General features: G+C 36.9%; 1 pseudogene; it reads right to left on the reverse strand.

The window, feature by feature from the left end:
- Nucleotides 1-11,334: 11,334 nt before the first annotated feature.
- On the reverse strand, nucleotides 11,335-19,979 carry LOC100019522 (haloacid dehalogenase-like hydrolase domain-containing 5; annotated as a pseudogene).
- Nucleotides 19,980-21,299: the final 1,320 nt, after the last annotated feature.

Genomic DNA, 21,299 nt, shown 5'->3' on the forward strand with positions numbered 1-21,299 from the left:
TTCCTCAGTTGATTGGTATCCCTTCCATTTTCAGTTCTTTGTCATCATAAAGAGAGTTGCTGCAACTATTTTAGAACATGTAGATTCTTTTTCCATTTTCCTTGATCATCTTAGGAAATAAGCCTTAGAGTAATATTGCTGGGTCAAAAGGTATACACAGTTTTATAACTCTTCGGGCATAATCCTATATTGTTCTCCAAAACAGTTAGCTTGTATGTGTTGTGAATCAGGTCTTTACAAGATAGATTTGCTACAAAGATTTAATTCTCTCAGTTAACTTATTTCCCTTTTCATTCTAACTACATTGATTTTGTGAAAAATACTTTTCAGTTTTCTGTAATCAATCTCCACTTTATCTTTTACGATAATCTCTATCTTTTATTTTTACAAGATCCCCACTAATGGATGAGGATGGGACCACTATCTCAAACTATATATCTTAATAAAAGCCAAATGGATATGATCTAAATACAAAAGGTCGCACCATAAACAAATTAGAGGCAAAACAAAGGTGTGGTCCAATGACTGACATGCTTTCCAGTTGTCCCAAAAATTTGTCTCAAAAGTGAGTCTTTATGTCAATATTTGATGTCCTTGGTTTTATTAAATACTGTGCTCCCATGTTTGATTGCTTCTATGTCTTGTTGTCCAATCTGTTCCATTGTTCAACTTTTCTATTTTCTTCAAAACCAGTCCCCAATTGACTTGATGATTCTTTATTTTTAAGATAGTTTGAGATCTTATACACATACACATATGTACAAGATTTGGGCCAAACTATAATACACCTACATAGAGACACATAATATATATACATATATGTATATGTACATTTATTTTCTCAATTTCATGTAAAAGTACCTCTTTCTTTCTATTCTTTTTTCCCGTTGAGAGTCCTTATTATTCCCCCCCAAATGAATTTTGTTATTATTTTGGGTAGTCTATCAAGTTACCCTTTGGTAGTTTGATCTGCCACTGCCTGTCACAAAATAGTGTTTTACTGAATTTATAAATAAATTTAAGTTGTATTTTCATTTTTATCATATTAGCAGGGTCCAACCATGAGCGAACTATCTAATTATTAAAGTTTTATGTCTATAAAGAATATTCTTTAGAGGTAGTTAGGTACTCAGTAGTTAGAGTGTCAGACCTGGAGATGGGAAGTCCTGTATTCAAATATGACATTAGACACTTCCAATCTATGTGACCCTGGGCAAGTCACTTGACCCCAATTGCCTAGCCCTTACCACTATTCTTTTCTTTCTGCCTTAGAAATTATACTTAGTATCTATTCTGAGAGAGAAGGTAAGGGCTTTTTAAAAGAGCATTTTATAGTTGTAGTTCTGTATTTCTTGCATATTGGTATTATTTTTATAATTATGCAATTCTTATATATATACTGGGAGATAGATTTTATACATTGTTTTATACATTTTTATTAAAACCTTTACCTTCCATCTTATAATCAATACTATGTATGAATTCTAAGGCAGAAGAGTAGTAAGGGCTAGGCAATGGGGGTTAAGTGACTTGCCCAGGGTCACACGGCCAGGAAGTGTCTGAGCCCAGATGTGAACCCAGGACTTCCCATCTCTGGACCTGGCTCTCAATCCACTGAGCCACCTAGATGCCCCCTATACATTACTGTGAAGAAAGTTTCTTTCTCTATCTCCTTCAATTGTGTTTTGTTAGTAATATACAAAAAGGATAGTTTTGTATTCATTATAGCATCTGTCCCTTTTCTACTGATTTTATTTTTACATATACTGTATTTATTGTTTTAATTAATTTCATATTGAATCTCTAGGGTTCTTTTTATATGTACAGAGTACTTGGAGACATTTCCTGCCTATTTCCCATTACCTTCATTTCTTTATTTCCAGTGATCTGGGAGCTCAGTTGGAACTAGAGTTTCTTTCTCTAAAAAGGGAAGCTTCATTTTCCTTTTTTTTTTCCTTTTCTCTATTTCATCCAGGATTTAATAGATTTCTACATTGAAGTTTGAATTCCTATTAGTTGGGTGGCTTTTAATTCTCCCTTTGAAACAATTTTGAAGAGATTTTAAGCGTTTTGTTTTATGCCATTTCCCTTTTCTCTATCTGCTTGGGTTGAGAAAGGTCTTCTATAAGTACGAAGGAAATGATAACCTGTGATTAGTTCTGTGGCCCCCTCCTTTGATGAAATGGCATAACTCCATGCAGGAGTAGTTGTGATCTCCATATTGGGGACTATCTAAAGTCTCTGCTGCATGGACTGTTTGAAGACTTTGATTCAAGGCACTGGAGAAAACACAGGAAATGACTCTTTTTGAGTCCCTTAAAGGAAATCCCAGAGAACTTTCCTACATCAGGGGAAAGGACAAGAAACACCTCTATTCATTTTGGGAAAGTAAAAAAAAAATTAACAAGGAAAAAAACATAATGTACATTGGACAGAGACTGCACAGACATGCTCTCGCTACTTTGAGTCAGTCACATGGGAGCTTTTAGGACTTGGTTCCAGTCAGGTATGACTCAGGAGCTTGAAATAGGGCATGACAAAGAGTTTCCTAATTGCCTCCTGAGATAGAAAAGCTGATGGTTCAGTGGCTATGTAAAAGGATCTGTTGGCGCCCAAATCACTTCCTTCTTTTCTGGCTGTGAACCTTGTGTATGTACTATCTCCATGGGGAAAAGGTAACCCTCCCTTCACCCATCCGGCATATCTGCCCTGCAGACACTTAATAATCTGGACCAAACTGCCCTCTAGTGTAATATCTGTCCATCTATGTATAGGGATGTATATATGATTGATCTGGACCAAATTGTCCTTCATTATTATATTTGTATAGATAGATAGACATATGTATATATTAAAATACATTCATAGACATATACGCATATATACAAGATTTGGGCCAAACTATAATACACATACATCGAGACACATAATATATATGCATATATGTGTATGTACGTTTATTTTCCCAATTTCATGTAAAACAATCTTTAACGTTTGTTTTTTTATCCAATTCTCTATCTCGCTCTGTCCCCATTCCCTTCCTTGAGAAGGCAAGCAATTTGATATAGATTATACATGTGTAGTCATGCAAAATATTTCCATATTAGCTATATTGTGAAAGATAACACAGAACAAAAAACCGTCAGATAAAGCAGGCTTCAATCTGTATTCAGATACCATCCGTTCTGTTTCTGGAGGTGGGTAGCATTTTTCATCATAAGTTCTTTGAAACTGTCTTGGATCTTCTGTCTGAGAATAACTAAGCCCTTCACAGCTGATCATTGCATACTATTGCTGTTTCTTTGGCCAATGTTCTCCTGGCTCTGCTCACTTCACTTTGCCCCAGTTCTTGTAGATCTCTTCAGGCTTTTCGAAATCCTGCTCATAATTTCTTACAGCACAATCGTTTTCCATCACAATCATATACCACAGCTTGTTCAGCTATTCTCAGATTGATAGGCACTCTCTCAATTTCCAGTTCTTTGCCACAACACAAACACACACACACACACACACACACACAGAAAAGCTGTTTTAAATAAAACATTTAATTTAATTTAAATTAATTTAATTTAAATTAATTATAAAAAACCAATAGGTCCTTTTCCATATCTTTGGGATACAGAACTAGTTAGTACACCATCTATATTGATAAGAAAAGGCTATTATCAAAGTCCACTTGCTCCTCAGAGATTTTTTCCCCCAATGAATCATTTGGTGACTCCTATCTGCTACTGTTTATAGTAATAATCTACATAAAGCTTCTATCAGACTCTTACCTCATGTTATGAGCTATGGGTTTGTTCATTTTTTCATGACAAAAGTAATTCATTAGCACTGAGTTATTTCATATGTGATATGTGATAGGAGTCTTTAACATGACTGAAATTTATTACCATAGGACTAAATCAAGTCAACAAGGATTTATTAAGCACTTACTATGTGCCTGGCGTTGTGATAAGTGCTGGGAATACAAATAAGGGGAAAAAATAGTCACATCTCTCAAGGAGCTCATAGTCTAATGGGGAGAAAACATGCAGACAACTAGGTACAAAGAAGGCATGTATAGAATCAAATTAGAGATGATCTGGAAGGGTTGGCACTAAGATTACAAAGGATCGGGACTTGAAGGAAGCCAGGGAAGCCTGGTGGAAATGTGGAGAGAAAGTGCTAGGCACTGGGCAAAACCAATGAAAATATTCAATCAAGTGATGGAAACCTTGTTTTGGGCACAACAAGGAGAGGGCCACTGGATCATAGAATATTTAAGGGGGAGTAAAGTAGAAGAAGCCTACAAAGTTAGAAATAGATAAAGAGTTTTGAATACTGAAGAGAAAATGTTTTTATTTGATGCTGGAAGTGATAGGGGATCACTAGAGGTGACTGAATAAGTGGCATATTTGGACCTATATTTTATTTAACAACTGAATGTAGAATGTAGTGGCGACTTGATTTGGGAAGATTGATTTAACAATTGGAGAATGGACTGGAATAAGGATTTGAGATGGGGAGACCAACTAGTAAGGTAGTGTGATGATCTAGGCATGAGGCAATAAGGGTCTGTCCTAGGGTAATAACAGTGTCAGAGGAGAAACAGAAGAGAGCTGTACCTGACAACTAATTTGGATTTGGAGGATGAGAAAGGGAGAGGAACTGAGGACACCTAAGTTGTCAATCTGAGTGACAGAGAGGATAGTGTTGCCCTCAACAAAAACAGGGAAATTCAGAAGGAGAGAAGGTTTAAGGGAAAAGATAATCAGTTCAACCTGAGAAGTGTTGAGTTTAAGATGTTTACATACATCCAACTGGAGATGTCTAATAGGTAATTGGAAATGTGCGACTTGGGGTCAGGACAGAGGTTAGGAGATGACAAATAGATCTGAGAAGCATCTGCAGAGAGATAATAATTGAACCCATGGGAACTGATGAGATTACCAAATGAAAAAGGATAGACACTGAAGAGAGTAGGGGAAATCACTACAGCATGCTGAGACTTCAAAGGTACAGAGCACTAAGAAACTCAGAAGAAATATCACCATATAGCAACACAGTCCCTCTCCCCTATCAGCATTCACATTCATAACATACTTGTTACCTTCAATTAGTTTCACATTCACCTTGTAATCCTTCTCACGATTCCTAAGATTTTAGATTTAAAAAAGAAACTTTTATAAAGTAATTTGATGTGTGGAATACAACTTGAGGGGCTTTCAATATTTTGCAACTTTGAAATAAACACCTAATTTAGTTTTATTGTGGAATTAACTTTGCCGCCCCTTAGCTGTCATAATATTTTAATCCCAAAGGGGTTAACTATACCCTTTCTTAAGGTCATCTCTGTGTTATATTAGTAGGAGTAGAATATCAAATGTCCCTTCTTAAGCAGCTGCTCCTTTCCTTTGTAGGCTCCAGGAGCCATTGCCAAAAGTCTAACAGCAGATGGTTCTCAAGGGAATTGTTCAATAGTTCTGTCTTCTTAAGTCACTTGGAGAAGATTTTTGATGCTAATCTGTATGGTAGTGTTACATAATTCTATATACACTATGGAATTCAGATTGTATAACCTCATTTATAGTGGCAGAAATCTACCTTGTAAGTTTCATAGTTTGTAGCAAAGTCTGATTTGTGATAAATATTAAAAGAGCATAGATGTAGACAGAAGAGCAAATCATAGACATTATTTGCTTTTCCTGTAACACTACTACTAAGTCTGGATGCTATTGATGAGTTCAAGTCTAGAGAATACAACCAGATAGCTTCAGGATGACCAACTGCAGTTTTGAACGTGCAGTTTTAAACATGTTGAGCAATGTGGCACCTGGTAAGTTTTCTTGATCAATCTCTGATAACAATGTGCTTCAGGGCGTCCTCTGTAGTCTGTACTTGTGACCTTTTGCAATATGATAAGCTCTTTTTGATATTGAAAAAATGCTGTGAACATCCAGATGATAGAAGTTTTACTATTAATAGCCAACAGAAAACTACAGTGAAGTCAGCAATTCCTTTAAATGAATTTGCATTTTTCAACCACAAATGGATCTACCTTAGCTAAAAATACTCATATATGTATGTATGAGACATATATTTAGTTCCCAGAAGGTCTGTTTTCTCCTGTATTATACTGAGTCATGCCACGCATTTTTTGGAGCTAAACTAAAATTTAAAAATGAAAATGCCTGTACACAGAGACTGCCAGACTTCTTGAACTGTTTGTCCAGGGGCATGCAGCCCATTGGCTGGGGAACCACTGATTTACACCATTCTCTTAGCCTAATTAATTTTCTTGAGTGCAATGAAGCACAATGACTTTAATAAAGTTTCTGACCATAAATTCCTTAAGTTCAAATGAAATCCTTTAAATTCAAATCAATAAAGCCTTCTTAAGTAACCACTATTTATATAACCCCACACTTAAACACTAAAAGAAAAAGTTTAGATAAGACACAATCTACGTACTTATGGAGTTCATTGTATAGTGAGGAAACATGACCTATGTGCAGATAACTCTAACACAAAATAATGCATAATAAGTGAAAAGTAAAAATGAAAACAAAACATTAGGTAAAGTATGGGGTATGGGAGAAGAGAGATCAGGGAAGTCTTTCCTAGGGAAGGTGGTACTTAAGTTGGGCTTCAAAGGACAAGTAGGAATTCAACACTGAAAGAGCAACAAGGAGGACATTCTAGGCACAACCAAAAGGCATAGGAACAATGTCATTGTTACTTGAACAGCTATCTGGCTCAGGAATAGAGTGTGGGACGTGGAATAAGGAAGACTCATCTTCCTGAGTTCAAATCTGGCCTCAGACACTTACTAGCTGTGTGACCCTGGGGAAGTAACTTACCCTGGTTTGTCTCGGGTCCCCCTTGTATAAAATGAACTGGAGAAGGAAATGGCAAAAAACTTCAGTATCTTTGCCAAGAAAACCCCAAATCAGCTCATGGAGAGCTGGCCATGACTGGAAAATGAATGAACATTTGTTACCTAGAACATAAAATACATACCAAGAAACAGAATGAAATAAGCCTGCCTTATAAATTTCTTTGATTCATGCTACAATGATTTTCCCTCTTCTATTTTCTATCTATATGCACAGTTCATCTAGCACAGTGCCTGACACATAGTAGGTGCTTAAATGTTTGACTATTGACTATATACCTCAATACTCCCCTTGTGTTATGATTCCAACCTGCTGTCAGCTATAGAATCATAGAGCTGAAAAGGATTTTGAAGATCATCTTGGTCAATCCTTCCATTTACCTATTAAAGAAAGTGACACATAGAGAGGAAAAGTCATACATCCAACTGAGTGAGTATCCAACTGAGTGAGGTATTTATCACAACCAAGAGGTTGTTTCTATAAATTGTACTAGAACATCAATATTGATTCTTGACTAAGGTTTCTTGGTCGCTTTCCACAGAAAAGTAGGTATACTTCTCTTGATACTAAGCATAGTTATTTGATTGGTTTTGAAAGATTAAATAAAGTATTCTGCCATGTGTCATTCCCTCACAATCTTTTCAATAAAAATCATAATTGATTCTAAGTCACCAGACATAGCTTCTAGCCAGTGTTTTCACTGGAAACCAAACACAAGATGAGCTGAATGAGACAAGATGTGAAATCAAGGCAAGACAAGTTAGATAGGGCAGGCAAAAAGAAAAACCAAGACAGAAAAGTCAGTCAAACAATGTGACAATTTTAAAAAGAAAAAAATGTAACAATTTATTGGAAATATAAAATGTTTCCAAATGTTTGAACATATGTTTCAGTGATCTGGAAATAAATTATTAATAATTTAATAAATATATGATTTCTTTCCCCTCTTTGCCTTACAATCTCTTTCTTTCTTGCTTCCTTCCTTCCTTCTTCCCTCTATCTCACATTCCCTCCCTCCCTTCCTCACTTCCTTTTCCTTCCTTTCTTCCATCCTTTCTCTCTCTTTCCCTTTGTATTCTTCAATCATTCCTTCTTTCCCTCTTTCTCTTTCTTTCTTGCTTTTTGGTAGAGTTGTGATGCATAACAGTTGCATTTAACTTTTTATTTTTGAGGAAATACCAGGCAGATGAATATTCAATTGTCTAGAGTTCTTACTCTGTGTTCATTAAAATCAGAAGATGATCTTTTAAGTTCTCTCACATAACAATGGCTAGTCTCAATGGGTAAGGTCTTTGTAAATGTCAAATGTGTGCAGTCAAGAGAAACACCAGAGAATTTCCTCATCAACATACACAAACAAGGTGATCCCATAGCATGACAGCTAAGAAATACCTCAATTGACTATGTTGAGACAGCTGCTATAGTCCTGTAACATAAGTAGCAATTCCTCACAAAGTTGTTCATTCCAAGTATGAAATTTAAATCTTAAAAAAATGATTGGCTATGCTAATAAGATATGTGCCTTTCATAGTACAAGTTTAGCACATGATTTTCTCATAGATTAGAGATGAATCAGAATGCAACCTCTTTGAAAGCTAAGATTATCTCATTTTTGTCTTTGTGTCACTATAGCCAAGCACAAAAGGTGTTCAAAAAATGCTTACTGACTAATATAATATACATATGGACCCTAAATAGTATCGAAAGTATATTTTCTTAAGAAAGGGCATCATGAATGTAATAAATCTCTTTTCCATAGATTCTAGTCAGGAATCTTCCCAGTAAGATCAGGAATGAAACAAAGATTCCCATTTTCATACTATTATCAGTTTTGTTCTAAAAATGCTAGCTATAAAAATAAGAAAAAGAATTTGAAGGAATTAGGATAGTCAATGAAGAAACAAAACTATCAGTCTTCACAGATGATATGATGGTATACTTAGAGAATTCTAGAAATTTAACTAAAATTAATTGAAATAACAATTTCAGCAAAGTTGCAGGATATAAAATAAATTCACACAAATAATCAGCATTTCTATATATTGCCAACAAAGTCCAGCAACAAGAGATATAAAAAGAAATTCAATTTAAATTAATGGTAGATAAATAGAAAATAGTTGGGAGTATACCTTCTAAAACAAAGCAAGGAACTATAAGAACTCAATTATAAAATACTTTTCACACAAATAAAGTCAGATCTAAACAATTGGAAAAATACTAATTAATCATGTGTAGGCAGAATCAATATAATAAAAAGGACAAGCATACCTAAATAATCCTAGTTGTTCAGTTCCATACCAATAAAACTCTCCAAAATTATTTTATAGAGCTAGAAAAAAATAATAACAAAATTCATCTAGAAGAAAAGGTGAAGAATGTCAAGGGAATCATTGAAAAAAATGTGAAGGAAAGTGGCCTAGAAGGACCAGATCTCAAACTGTATTTATTACAAAGCAGTAATCATCAAAACAATCTGGTACTAGTAAACTCTATTGAGTGGTAGATCAGTACAAAAAATTAGGTACCCAATGTCTAGTAATAAATGACCACAGTAATTTAATGTTTGAAAAATCAAAAGATCCAAGCTTTTGTGGCAAGAACTCATTACTTGACAAAAAATTGGTGGGAAAATTGGAAAACCATGTGGCAGAGACTGGGGATAGACCAACATCTCACTCCAGATACCAACATAAGGTGAACATGAGTAAATAATTTAGACATAAAAAGTTATACCCCAAGAAAATTAGGGGAGTATGGAATAACTTACCTGTTGGATCTATGGATAAAGGAATAATTTATGACCAAATAAAATCTGCTACTATTCAAGTCCCTCTATCTTGAGTGATTCACTGGAAAAGCAGACTATGTAAAGGTCCCTGGAACTGGGTGAATGGAATTACATTCTTAAGTGTGTCCCAAAGAAGCCAATCTAAATAGAGGTCTACCCAGGTTCCAGGGTGAATGTAATATTCAATAGCTTACCAGAATAGTTTGAAATATTTAGTAGTTGTCTCTAGTAAGAATAGCCATTTGAGAATTACATTTCTTGGTAGAACACAATAAAATTAAAAATTAAAATTAAAGAAACCTTCAGATGAGACTCTTGGCTAGATCCAAAAAAATAGAACACATGGTGCCATTATTGGTCATCTTCTGAAGGATAATTATGTTGATTCAGGACAAGTAACTTGATCTTTCTAACTCTCAGATGTGTTTTATGTGTAAAATGAGGGATAATAATCTCTGTCTAGTTTTGTTCACCACCAGTTGTTTTGATTTTGAAATGAGATCATAGAAACAAAAGCTCTTGAAAATCATAAAAGGAATATTATAGGTTAATATCTCAGGCTCTAATAGAGCTCTTTGCATTGACTTGCAGGTCATGCTTGGTTTAGGTTACATCTTTTTCCCCAAGAGGAGATATTCCTTGATGCCTCACATTTTAAATGGATTTTTACCACTCAACAAAGCAATGGAATAATCCAGCTGGGTAAGAACTCTATATAAGTTAATTCTGTTTATGCATGTGACAATTTTCTTTCCAAAGGCATGACCAGGTTTACAAGAAGGTGAGGGACTGTTCAACCCTGAGTACACTAAATTGATTCAAAAAGCTAAGCAGGCATTGGCAGAATTCCAAAATATTTGTTTAGCAAAAATTTGAGAGGCAGTGTGCTGCAATGGATAGAGAGCCTTCTGTGAAGACATGGGTTCAAGTTTCATCTTTGTTACATATTGGCTATGTGGCTCTGGCAAGTTGTTTAGTATTTTCACTGCTAAAGAAAGACTATGAGGTGCACAAAATGGAAAGACCTGTGTTAACCAGATGGAAACTCTTCACCTAGAAGTTTGCTGTACTGGTGAGGTTACAATCACCATCTCAATTTGTTTTTTTTCTTTTTTTCCCTCTTTTTCCTATTTCCTTACACAAAAAGGGGAGAAAAAGGAATCTCCTGGTTCGTCAGAAATGGTTGGTCAAATTAAGTATGCATAACTTTCGGTGTCTCTATGACCAGCTCACTTACCCAATCACAAGAGGGAAACACTAGAGATGACAATGAATCTAGAGATCCAAGGTTCTTAACCTTGTATATTTTTATATGCTTCTGGGTTACCTCCACACCTACGAAAGAGATCATTGACAAAGGACTTGGAGAGAAAAAGAAAAGAGATCATTTAATTTTTTTTTTAATTTTGATAATTCATTATAACACAGCGACAGGTTTAATCACACATAATAATCATTGCACGAGAGCAAAGAAGTCATATAAAGGCTCATATGCACCCAAGTGCCTGCACACACATATGTGCGCACACACAAACACACATTCTTCTTTGGAAAATTATCACAGTATTATCTGGAGAGGAAAATATCACAAAAATCTTTCCCCTAAGTTCCCTAACAACTTACTCCCAAATAAGTTTTTGCTACATCATCCAGAAAGAGAATCTCTTACTAGATAGTATAATGGAAATTTATTTTCATTTCAGTATTTTTAATTTTTAAAAATCAGTGCAAGGACCCCTAGACACCATTCAAAATATACTAAAAAGCATTCTCTGAATGTTAGTTCTGCTTTAGACCCATGCAACAGCATCCTTTGATGAGGGCAAAAGTCCTTTTACAAACCATCACTTTTCACTTCCTTCTTTTGTAGAGACATCTAGTCCCATTTAATTTGTGATGAAAAGAGGCACAGACCAGTCATGATAATATATTGTCAATTAGTACCAGAATTAGAAATACTGATTTCCCACTAAGGATGCTGCCTAATCTATTTTCCTATGGCCTGTACCTGAGAGGACTAAAAGTCAAGTCTCTTCCTTACAGTCAATATCATCATTATTTCTGTGGGGTCCAATGTGGGGGAGGAGTGGTTGCTGGGTAACTGGGCCCTAAGAATGGTCTATGACATCCTGGTCTCCCCAGCCATCTACAGTTGCCAACCCCTGGACCCATTTTCTTCTTCCCCTTGGCCACCCCACTTATCCTTTCTCAGCTTCCACAGCTCCGGTACTTGGTCCCAGCCCTCCTCACAGAAAATCAGTTGTAGTGCCTTATCTATGTCATCCATCACATGGGAAACTTCTAACAGGCTGGGATCAAGGACAAAGTCTCGGTGTCCATGGAATGGAGTGTCTGTCTGTCCCCGAGAGGGGCTATATACCTCACTACGTACTAGGACAGACAAGCATCTCTGCAGTCAGTGGTCCTTGCTTTTCCTCAATGGCTTCATAGGACTCCTGTACTTGACCCTTCCCATTCTTCTGCAGGTAGCAGTTGTACAGGTTGGCACCATAGTTATCACTCACTGGATTATCACCAATGGCATAGAGTTTGCTCTATGCCCGATCAGAACTTCTACTTACTGGTAGGTAGTGAGGGTGGGCTTCCCCATCAGGACTGCATATTTCAATTCCTTGCCCGTCACTTTTTGGTAAATGCTCTCCAGGCAGAGAAGAAAGGTGCCATGGCCAAACCTGTGCATCATGGCTTCAACCATCCAAAGGAGATCCATGCTGCTGGCATGGACAGGGAGATGGGGATGGGGGCTACTGCCAGCCCTGTGCCAGGGTTCCCATTTCTGAGGACATCCATGATGAGCTGGAGACTTGTCTCCCAGCAGACTGGCTCTCTGAAGAGAAGTACCCCTTCTATGGGGGGGAAGTCAGATGTCAAGGGAGGCATAGTCTTTGGCCATCATTCAAGATCAACCATGTCAAGTACAGGAAATGCAGATCTCAACTCATCAACAGTAACCACATTCTGGAAGCCCAAGTTCTGGGCATTGTCCACCATAGGCCCCTGCCTGATACCAGCCTTTGCTTATTATGGAACTTTGAGAAGAACTTCAAGGAACTGATGGAAAGTATTACTTGTTCTGGTTCAACCTGCAGACCCAGGAGGTATGACAATTCCTAAGCTTTTACATGTGGTACACAATTTCCAGCATTAGTGACAAAGACAACTGGCATTCAGAAATGCCCATGTGAGTCAACCAGCTTTTGGGCAGTTTCCAAGACAGCAGGGATCACTTTGTGGCCACAGATAAACACACCATCAATGTCAAAGAGGAATCCAAATGTTGGAGAGGTCTGCGCGAGGCCGGCTGCGTAACTCCTTCCGGGGCTGCCCTGAAGCTCCCATACCTTGCAGAGGGCAAGGTGCCGAAGCCAGCAACCCAGAGCAGCTCAGACCAACATGAAACAGTTGTGCAAACCCATCTGATCTTGCTGCTGCCAGCACGTGCAGCCAACAGGCCCGCGCTCTCCCTGCTGGGGCCAAAAGAGATCATTTTAGAGCATCAGTGACCTTCATTTCCCTCTTTGAAGCCTATCACACAGGGTCAAAATGAGATTTCTATTACTAAAACCCAGCTTTATGAATGCAGGCCTTCCTCCCATTCTCCCTGGCTTCTCCAGTACTGCTTTCCTTTGCTCTACTTTTTCCACTGTAGAACAGTACACACAGGTAATTTAATTACATATGCTTAACCTTTCAAAGAAAGTGAAGACATTTCCATATCCTTAGTGTAAATGAAGATTTTGAGAAGTGACAAAATGGATCTGCAGAAAAAGGAAGAAGCTTAGAACTTGGTAAAACACCAATCAAATGAGATGGAGAGAGTTCCAATGAAATCTTGAAGGGAGCAGTTGGGAAGCCCAGCTGCTTGAACTTCACTTCCTTCTCTGGCTATTGGAAGAGAAAGGTGGAAGACAAACTCTCTCTTTGGTCATTGGTTATCCATATGACTGAGTGCTGAGAAGACTTTTGGGTTTAGCTCAGAAGAAACCCATCAGCCTTTGCTGTCAAGATCTCCCTTTAGGGAAAATAACATTATTTCCTGAATTTGAATATATCTTAGAATCATCAATCAACAGGGATAACATAAAATTAGGGAGACCTATTTTCCTCTCACCCCTTCCCCTTCCCCTTACCTCCCCTATAAGAATAAAAGACCTCTTAGTTGAAAGATTTAATTGTGAGAGTTAGTTATTAGAGGAAACTTTCAAACTTACCATTTCTGAGAAGAACATTCAAGACAGTTGTAGAGGAACAGGAAGTAGGGTTGGGGAAGAAATTGAAGATCCGGTCTTTCCCCTACTTGACTTCCTGGTACTAAGGCTTTAGCATTTCCTATTACCATAATTCCCCTAATAACTGTACCTACTACATCAGTTTTAGACACGTAAGCTTAGTTCATGAAGTGTAGAGTTTCACATCATTTATTCAACTTCACTGAAGTTTAGAACATTCAAACACATTCCTGCTACTGTCAGTGATGACTAGGGGTTTAAAACTCCCAAATAGACTTTTCTGGGGGCTTTCTCTTCTACCTTCTACAAAAGGCCTTTCCTGATTCTTCTAGGCACCAGGGCTCTCTCCTTCCATACTCCATCCATCCCATGCCCTTTGAATGAATTTTGTAGTATATTCCCTTAATCTCTCAGGATCTCCTTTTCTGTATGATTAGTAGGGCAGGTTAAATATCCTCTAAGTTCCCTTTCAGTCTTAAAGTGATTTCATGATGCTATGATTTGTATAAATGTTGTTTTCTTCTATTAGATTGTTAACTAATGAAGAGTGATACTATTTCTTGCTTTTTCCTTCCTTTCTTTTCTTTTTATTTCTTTTCTTTTCTATTTCTCCTTTCTTCCCTCCCTCCCTCACTTCATCCCGCTTTCCCTTCCTTCCTCTCTCCCTCCCCCTGAATATCCTTGGATATCCTCGATCTTTTGTTCTTCCAAATGAACTTTGTTATATTTTTTCTAATTCAGTGAAAAAGTTTTTTGGTAGTTCAATGGGTATGGCACTAAATAAGTATATTAATTTGGGTAGGATTGTCATTTTTATTATGTTAGCTCATCCCATCCATGAGCAATCAATATTTTTCCAATTGTTTAGATCTAGTTTTAGTTGTGTGGAGAGTGTTTGTAGTTTTGTTTGTATAGTTCCTGTGTTTGTCTTAGCAGATAGATTCCTAAGTATTTTATTTTGTCTAGGATGATTTTAAATGGAATTGTTCTTTCTAATTCTAGCTGCTGAAATGGGTTGGAGATATATAGAAATGCTGGTGACTTATGTGGGTTTATTTTGTATCCTGGAACTTTGCTAAAATTATTGATTGTTTTGACTAGCTTTTTAGTTGATTCTCTAGGATTCTTTAAGTAGACCATCCTATCATCCGCAAAGGGTGATAGCTTGGTCTCCTCATTGCCAATTCTAATACCTTCAATTTCTTTTTCTTCTCTAAGTGCTACTGCTAGTGTTTCTAGTACAATGTTAAATAATAGAGGTGATAATGGGCATCCTTGTTTCACTCCTGATCTTATTGGGAATGCTTCTAGTTTATCCCCATTGCAGATGATGTTTGCTGATGGTTTTAGATATATACTGTTTATTATTTTTAGGAAAGGTCCTTCTATTCCTATACTTGCTAGTATTTTCAATAAGAATGGTTGTTGTATTTTATCAAAGGCTTTTTCTGTGTCTATTGAGATAATCATGTGATTTTTGTTGGTTTGCTTATTAATATGGTCAATTATGTGGATGGTTTTCCTAATATTGAACCATTCTATCATTCCTGGTATGAATCCTACCTGGTCATAGTGAATAACCCTCCTCATCACTTGCTGGAGTCTTTTTCCTAGTATACTATTTAAGATTTTTGCATCTGTGTTTGTTAAGGATATTGGCCTATAGTTTTCTTTCTCTGTTTTTGATCTGCCTGGCTTTAGGAGCAGTACCATGTTTGTGTCGTAAAAGGAATTTGGTAGAACTCCTTCTTGGCTTATTCTGTCAAATAGATTGTATAATATTGGGATTAGTTGTTCTTTCAATGTTTGATAGAATTCATTTCTGAATCCATCAGACCCTGTGGATTTTTTCTTAGGGAGTTCTTTGATGGCTTGTTCAATTTCTTTTTCTGATATGGGGTTGTTTAGGTAATTTATTTCTTCTTCTTTTAGTCTAGGCAATTTATATATTTGTAAGTATTCATCCATATCACCTAGATTGCCATATTTGTTGCCATATAATTGGGCATAATAGTTTTTAATGATTGCCTTAATTTCCTCTTCATTGAAGGTGAGGTCTCCCTTTTCATCTGGGATACTGTCAATTTGGTTTTTTCTTTCCTTTTTTAAATTAGACTGACTAGTACTTTGTCTATTTTATTTGTTTTTTTTCAAAGTACCAGATGCTAGTCTTATTTATTAAATCAATAGTTCTTTGACTTTCAATTTTATTAATTTCTCCTTTGATTTTTTGGATTTCTAATTTAGTCTTCGGAGGATTTTGAATTTGTTCATTTTCTAGTTTTTTTTTAATTTGCATGCCAAATTCATTGACCTCTGACCTTCTTAATTTGTTAATATATGAACTCAAATTTCCCCCTGAGTACTGCTTTGGCTGCGTCCCATAGGTTTTGAAAGGATGTCTCATCATTGTCATTATCTTCAATGAAGTTATTAATTGTTTCTACAATTTGTTCTTTAACCAGTTTTGGGGAATCATATTGTTTAATTTCCAATTAATTATTGATTTACCTCTCCATGTACCATATTAATTATTATTTTCATTGCATTGTGATCTGAGAAGGTTGCATTTATTATTTCTGCTCTTTTGCACTTGTTTACAATATTTTTATGCCTAATACATGGTCAATTTTTGTGAATGTACCATGTGCTGCTGAAAAGAAGGTATATTCCTTTTTTGTCCCTATTTATTTTTCTCCACATGTCTACTAACTCTAATTTTTCTAAGATTTCATCCACTTCTCTTACCTCTTTCTTATTTATTTTTTGGTTTGATTTATCTATTTCAGATAGAGGAAGGTTCCGGTTTCCCACTAGTATAGTTTTTCTATCTATTTCATCCTTGAGCTCCACTAGTTTCTCCTTTAGAAATCTGGATGCTATGCCATTTGATGCATACATGTTGAGTACAGATATTTCCTCATTGTCTATATTACCTTTTATCAGGACGTAATTACCTTCCCTATCTCTTTTAACTATATTTATTTTTACTTTATTTAGATTTATTTTTACTTTATTTTTACTTATTTTTTTTACAAGTTAATGACTTTATTGTATTGACATATTTAAAAAATATTACAAACTTAAGCACTACTGATGAGATCCAAGGTGTGACAGCAAGCTCTGCAACCAGGCAAGAAAAAGCACAGGGGTAGTGGTGATTGGTGATTCTGTAGCCTTGAGTTATGTCTTTGGTATTAGAAATGCATGTGAATATGCAGCATTTAACTTTTCCAATACAGGGCATTCAGCACAGACCAAAAGAGATATCATGTCAGATATCATGATTGTGACTCCTGCCTTCTTTTTATCAGTTGATGCCCAATAGATTTGGCTCCATCATCTTACTTTCACCCTATGCATATCTACCTTCCTCATGTGTGTTTCTTGTAGACAGCATATGGTAGGGTTTTGGATTCTAATCCACTCTGCTATTCCCTTGCATTTTATGGGGGAGTTCATTCCATTCACATTCAGAGTTATGATTACTAGCTGTATATTTCCCAGCATTTTTATTTCTACTCCTGATCCTTCTGTTTCTTCTTTCACTATTTTCTTCTACACCAATGTTTGTTTTTAATCAGTACCCCTATTTCCCACCCTTATTTTACTTCCCTTTTGTACCCCCTCCCTTCTTGTTCCCTCCCTTATTTTCCCCTGTAGTCATTCTAAAATTACCCCACCACCACCACCTTCTCCCTCCCTTTTACTGCTTCCCTCCCCACCAGTCCGTTTATTACCCTTCTACTCCCCTATAGGGTGCAAATCTATTCTCTGCCCCAATGGATTGGATTGTTCTTCCCTCTTTGGGTCAGTTTCAAAGTACATAAGAGTTGAGTATTTCCTATCTCCAACATCTTCACTCTTCCAGTGTATTGATGTTCTCCCTCCTCCCTCCATGAGCTTCTTTGTGACATATGAATTTGCCCCCATTTGTTTCTTTTCCCATTTCTTTTAGTATTAACATCTCTTTTTAGCTCTAGTTGTGTGTGTGTATATATATATATATATATATATATATATACAAACACATGTATATGTATTTATGCATACATATATCTATATACCTATTTATGTCTTGTCCTTTTATCCTATACAGTTTGTGACTGTTCCCTCTAAGTGCAATTCTTCTAGCTGCCCAGGTGATAACAACAGTTTTTAGGAGTTGCCAATGACCTCTTTTCTTATAGGGATACATATCATTTTAGCTGATTGAGTCTCTTAAAAATTTTTTTTATTTTGTTTTGTTTTTCTTTTTTCCCTCTTTTTAAATTATCTTTTGATGATTCTCTTGAGTTCTGTGCTTGGACGTCAAATTTTCTGCTCAGGTCTGGTCTTTTCTTTGCAAATTCTTGGAATGCTTCTATTTTGTTGAATGAACATACATTCCCCTGTAAGAATATAGTCAATTTTGGGGGGCAGCTGGGTAGCTCAGTGTGTTGAGAGCTAGGCCTAGAGACGGGAGGTCCTAGGTTCAAATCTGGCCTCAGACACTTCCCAGTTGTGTGACCCTGGGCAAGTCACTTGACCCCCATTGCCTAGCCCTTACCACTCTTCTGCCTTGGAGCCAATACACAGTATTGACTCCAAGACGGAAGGTAAGGGTTTAAAAAAAAAAAAAAGAATATAGTCAATTTTGCTGGATAGTTGATTCTTGGTTGTACACCTAGTTCCCTTGCTTTCCAGAATATCATATTCCATGCCTTTCAGACCTTCAGTGTAGATGCAGCCAGATCCTGTGTTATCCTCACTGTGGTTTCATGGTATCTGAATGACTTCTTCTTGACAGCTTGTAATATCTTTTCTTTGGTCTGATAGTTCTTGAATTTGGCTATAACATTCCTGGGTGTTGTCAGTTAGGGATTAAGTACAGGAGGTGATCTGTGGATTATTTCAATCTCCACTTTTCCCTCATGTTCTAGAATATCAGGGCAGTTTTCTTGAATAATTTCCTGTAGTATTGTGTCCAGGCTTTTTCTTTTGTCATGGTCTTCTGGTAGACCAATGATTCTTAAATTGTCTCTTCTCAAACAATTTTCTAAATCTTCTGTTTTGTGAATGAGATGCTTCATATTTTCCTCAATTTTTTCATTCTTTTTGTTTTGTTTTATAGTGTCCTGCTGCCTTGTGAGGTCACTTGATTCTAGTTGTTGTATTCTGGTTCTTAATGCCTGCATTTCATCCCTGGCTTTTTGATCATCCTTCTCCTTCTGTTCTGATTTTCTATGGAGGTCATCTTTCATCCTCTTTACCCCATCTTTCATTTCCTTTGCCTCATTTTCCAGCTGATTAATTTTGACTTTCAAGACAGTGTTTTCTGTTTCCAGATGACTTTATTTTGCAGTTAAAGTTGTCTTCAGCCTCTCTTAATTGTGTTTTGAATTGCTTTTTGAGTTCTTCCATAGCCTGTATCCAATTCGCTGTGATTTCTGATTTATCATTTGCTGATCTCTCCCCCTCTCTTCTGTTCACTGTATAGAAGCTATCTATTGTAATGTCTTTCTTCTTTTTCTGTTGTTTGCTCATATCCACCCCTTCTTTGCTCCCCATATTTGTCTGTGCTCTTGATCCTCTCATTTTTTTTTGTTTTGGGAGCTTCTGTCAGTCTCCCCTCTTGGAGCTTTGACAGAAGATCTCTTGGTGTAGTCTCTGGGGGAGGGTTGTTGGGAGTTTGAGCTTCCCTGTCCTCTGGAGGCTTTTGATTGGATTAAAGTCCAACAGTCAATGAGGGAGGGGTGTGGAGCCTGGACTTCCCTGAGTTCTGAAGACTTTTGATAGGAATAAGTTCAGCTTGGTTGGGCTGGGTGTGCTCTGAGGCCAACAACTCCTGTAAGGCTTCAGCAAATATGGAGGATCTCCACAGCCCTGGCCAGGCTGCCAGCTCTATGTTCCCTCTTTAGCTCCTTCCCTGCCATCTGTGTTCAATGCTCTGTGCTTGGTACAGCCCTGCCCACAAGGTACACCCTCCAGACCAGCATCTTTGCCTACCCAGAAGTTCTCACTGCTGCTGAACTCTCCACGCTCTAGGTGGGTAGGGGTGAGGGGTCCTGGGACCTTCATTCTGCCTTTCCCTTAAACCCGAGTGTTCTCGGATTTTGGCTTTTGGGGGGCGTGCACTTTTTGAATTGAGTCCAGCAAGAGGGTTTCTTGGCTCTATCTTGTTGTTAGGTTTTATTTTCAGTCCCCTAGGAGCATTCAGTTTGTGATCCGTAAGGAAGGGTATTCAGAGGTCTGAACTTCTGCTCCTTCTAGGCCGCCATCTTGACTCAGCCTCCTCCTATCTTGATTCTTGTTGAGACTCAATCAGCTAGCCTTTGCTAGTCTATAATTTGAAGGCAAAGTTAAGAATTATAAGGATAATAGCAGTAGTTTTTATTTAGGTTAGTCAGGAGTAGTGTAATCTCTGAAACACAGGAGAATTGGTTCCTTGCGGAACCAGGGAGTTTATTTGGGTGGATTTAGAATCCCTTAGAATTAGAAATCCTTTTTTTATCCTTATATATTTCAATAAATACTTTATTTTTATAATAAGAGTCTCTTTAGCATCTTTGTGGTTGGCCCTGAAGGGAAATTCATATTTCAGCTTCACTTCATCACTGAGGATACTTTTGATTACATCTATCAAAAGTAACCAAACAGTTTTGAACCTATATTGAATAGTTTTTCCATCTAAATACTTAACATTTATAATTCACCAATATTATTTTTACAGAATCTTGGAGTTCAACAGTGTAATGGTAAATATTTGACAACCAATTCTCAGGGCGGGGGCAGTGGGTGGGGAGATAATGTATGTATAATATATTTTTAAATTTATATACATTATTAAAATTTTCTCCTGGCTGGCTATATCATACCTCTGTTTTAGTCCCATTGTAGGATGCTTTGGTCAGATAGCATCTGGAGTAGTAGGTTTAGGTCTGGACATGATTATATAGACAACCTCCAGAGGAGGACAGTTCTGATAGGGAAGGATCTTTATGAAGGTCAGTTACCAAAATGTTTTGATAGCATACTATCTCTGATTGTATCTAATTCATTGATAAACATGCCAGTGTCAAGCCCCAACTACTGTAATGTAGAGACTTCCTTCCAAAGTGACATCAAAGGATTGATGACTACTTCCAGTTAACCAACTGGCTACTGAATACATCAATCAACCTAATAACCCTACTATGTATCCTACACATCTTCCATATTTTCCATGATAGAATGACTTTTAAAATTGCTTTGCTAAGATCTGGTATTATCTTTATCACACTCAAATCTACCAGTCTAGTAACCCTATCAATAAAGAAATGGAGGTTAATCTGGTGTGACTTATTCTTCATAAAACCACATGGACTCTTTGTGATTGTCCCCTCCTTTTCTAGATGTTCT

This window comes from Monodelphis domestica, chromosome 7 (assembly GCF_027887165.1).
Source record: "Monodelphis domestica isolate mMonDom1 chromosome 7, mMonDom1.pri, whole genome shotgun sequence".
NCBI lineage: Eukaryota > Metazoa > Chordata > Mammalia > Didelphimorphia > Didelphidae > Monodelphis > Monodelphis domestica.